The sequence below is a fragment of the Sinocyclocheilus anshuiensis genome, unplaced genomic scaffold (genome assembly GCF_001515605.1).
Source record: "Sinocyclocheilus anshuiensis isolate Anshui unplaced genomic scaffold, SAMN03320099.WGS_v1.1 scaffold1283, whole genome shotgun sequence".
NCBI lineage: Eukaryota > Metazoa > Chordata > Actinopteri > Cypriniformes > Cyprinidae > Sinocyclocheilus > Sinocyclocheilus anshuiensis.
In genome coordinates, this window is record NW_015536528.1 from 151,390 (window position 1) to 155,348 (window position 3,959).

Genomic DNA, 3,959 nt, shown 5'->3' on the forward strand with positions numbered 1-3,959 from the left:
CTGCCGGTACGAGACTCGAACCCGCAACCTTTGGGTTATGAGTCCTACTCTATAACCATTAGGCCACGACTTCCCCCCTAAGTGTGACCGTTAAGTTCCCTGAACTAGCAAACTAGCAAATACAATTGGGATCAGCATTTATAGACATTTTGAACTCTATTGGGGTTAGACAACACGTGTCAGGGCCTACTCATTGTCAAAATCATACTCTAGATTTAATACTGTCACACGGAATTGATGTTGATGGTGTTGAAATTATGCAGCCAAGCGATGATATCTCAGATCATTATTTAATCTTGTGCAAACTCCATATAGCTAAAACTGTAAATTCTACTCCTTGTTACAAGTATGGTAGAACCATCACTTCTACCACAAAAGACTCCCCCCTAAGTGTGACCGTTAAGTTCCCTGAACTAGCAAACTAGCAAATACAATTGGGATCAGCATTTATAGACATTTTGAACTCTATTGGGGTTAGACAACACGTGTCAGGGCCTACTCATTGTCGTAATCATACTTCAGATTTAATACTGTCACATGGAATTGATGTTAATGGCGTTGAAATTCTGCAGCAGAGTGATGATAGCTCGGCTCATTATCTAGTCTCGTGTATACTCCATATAGCTAAAGCTGCAAATTCAACTCCTTGGTAGAACCATCACTTCTACCACAAAAGACTTCTTTGTAAATAATCTTCCTGACTTGTCTCAATTCCCCAGCATATCCAATAGCTCATTAAAACTTATGATGGTGTAACAGAAACTATTGACACTCTCTTTTCTCGCACTTTAGATACGGTTGCTCCATTACAATTAAAGAAGATTAAGGAAAACAGTCCGACACCATGGTATAATGAGCACATTCACGCTTTAAAGAGAGCAGCCCGGAGAATGGAGCACAGCTGGAAGAAAACAAAACTAGAGGTATTTTGTATTGCATGGGGGAAAATTACTTCTACTTATAGAAAATATTTAAAAACGGCTAGATCTACTTACTTTTCGTCTCTCTTTGAAGAGAACAAATACAACCCCAGGCATTTATTCAATACAGTGGCTAAATTAATGAAAAATAAAGCATCAACAGACGCAGACATTTCCCAACAGCACAGCAGTAATGACTTTATGAACTTCTTTACTTCCAAGACCGATACTATTATAAAGTTATTTAATTAATAAATAAAAATATAAGATAAAATTCTAACCATGCAGTCATCAGCCACAGTATCGCATCAGTGCACTGTAGATCCGATGAGGAACAATTCTACTCATTGTCTGCTATAGGACAGGTAGAATTGTGTAAACTTGTCAAATCATCAAAACCTACAACATGTATGTTAGACCCTATTCCATCTAAGCTACTAAAAGAGGTGCTTCCAGAAGTCATAAACCCTCTTTTGAATATTATTAATTCATCAATGTCTTTAGGATATGTCCCTAAAACCTTCAAACTGGCTGTTATTAAGCCTCTCATTAAAAAAAGCACAGCTTGATCCTAGAGAATTAGTTAATTACAGACCGACCTCAAATCTCCCTTTTCTGTCAAAAATACTAGAAAAGGCAGTATCCAATGAAACATACAAATTCGCAAAACTAACAGACTGCATAGCTGATATAAAAAACTGGATGACTAGTAATTTCCTACTGCTAAATTCTGAAAAAAACAGGGGTTTTAATTATTGGACCAAAAACCTCTGCATGTAATAATAGTATATTAGTCCGGTTATGTCAACTCTGCACTGGCTCCCTATTGAACAACAAATACATTTTAAAATCTTGCTAATTACTTATAAAGCCCTGAATGGTTTAGCTCCTCAATACTTGAGTGAGCTCATATCGCATTATGGTCCTTTATCGCACCTTGGTGGCAGGTAGCCACAAAAGATTTTATCTGAAGCCAGCACTAACTCAGATAGAAAATCAGCAAATTCTTTAATAAAGTCTGTATGGTGCCCTGGTGGCCTGTGTACAGTAGCCAGTACAAATGTCACAGGGGATGTATAATTAACACTTGTTTCTCTAGGTAATGTTATTTGAATCACCATTACTTCATACGAATTATACTTGAAACCAGAGCTCTGAGAAATACAGAAAATATTACTATAAAGTGTAGCAACACCTCCCCCTTTGGACACGGCTCATGTTTTTAACAGTAATCTTTGGGGGTAGACTCATTTAAAATAATGTAATCATCTGGTTTTAGCCAGGTTTCTATCAAACAGAGCACATCTATGTTATGATCTGTGATCCTTTCATTTACAAAAAGCGCTTTTTTAGAAAGGTATCTAATATTAATTAAGCCAAGTTTATCAATTGTTTATCTGTATTATATCTGTTTTTTATTTGTTGAACATCACTTAAATTGTTACCCTTAAATTTGTTTGGACGTGTTGAGAATTACCTGACTTCTGTGACGTGAGGTGGCTAGCAGACGGTCGGTTTAGCCAGTCTGTCTGCTTCCTGACCTGGGCCCCAGTTAGTCAAGTACAAACTCTAAGACTATGTGCCATATTTCTAGAGAGAAGAGCGGCACCACCCCTGGAGGGATGAAGACCATTTATTTCCAAGAGGACAGGTCTGCCCCAAAAACCCTTCCAATTGTCTATGAAACCTATGTTATTCTGCAGGCACCACTTAGACATCCAGCCATTGAGTGATGACAGTCTGCTATGTATCTCGTCACCACGGTAAGCAGGGAGGGGACCAGAGCATATTACAGTGTCTGACATCGAACTTGCCCGTTCACACACTTCTTTAATGTTATTTTTAGTGATCTCTGACTGGCGAAGTCGGACATCATTAGTGCCGACGTGAATAACAATCTTACTGAGTAAGTACTGAGCCATCGAGGAGGCTCTCAAACAGGAATTCATCCACCCTTCTACTTTAACAGCCGCATCCAGATTATTTTTTGTCAGTATGAAGGATGGAGGCTTAAGACCCTGTATTGATTGCCATGTCCTAAACTCACAGACTGTCATGTACCACTACCCACTTCCTCTGGTCCCTGCCGCCCTGGAGCAGCTTCGTGGGGCTCGCATCTTCTTATTCGGATCCGCAAGGGTGATGAATGAAAGACCGCCTTCATAACACCATCAGGCCACTAGGGATATCAGATGATGCCGTATGGCCTCTCCAACTCACCCTCGGTCTTCCAGGGATTCATGAATGAGGTATTCTGGGAGTACCTCCACCACTTTGTGATTGTGTACATCGATGACATCCTCATCTACTCCCAGAACCTGGCAGAACATCGCTACTATGTGAAACAGGTTCCTCAGAAATTGAAAGAGCACCATCTGAACCTCAAACTGGAGAAGTGTGAGTTCCACCATGACACCATCCAGTTACTTGGTTACATCATCGACCATCCTAGCATTCACATGGACCAGAGGAAGGTGCAAGCTGTCAGAGATTGGCTTCAACCTACCACCATCAAGGAACTCCAACGATTCCTGGGTTTTGCCAATTTCTACCTCTGATTCATTGTCAACTTCAGTCAAATCTGTGCACCCCTCACCTCACTCCTCAGGAATAGCCCATGTCTCCGTCCTGGATGCCTGATGCCATCAACGTCTTCCATCAGCTCAAGGAAGCCTTTTGCATTGCTCCAACCCTGGCACATCCTGATCCTCAACTCCCTTTTGTCATCGAAGTGGATGCTTCTACAGTCGGGGTAGGATCGTTCCTGTCTCAACGTCATGGAGAGCCTTCCATCCTCCATCCATTTGCCTTCTACTCCAAAAAAATTATCCCTTTGGAGCAAAACTATGACATCGGATACCAGGAGCCATGTAAACACGTCAATCGGATTGAATTGGCCAGATCCGACTAAAATTTCGATCGGATTGTAAGGGGTGGTTTATTCCTTTTGTAATCCGAACGAGAGGACACGTAAACACTTGATCAGATTGAAAACCAAACTGGAAAGTACTGTGCATGCGCAGTGACGTAGAAATTGCG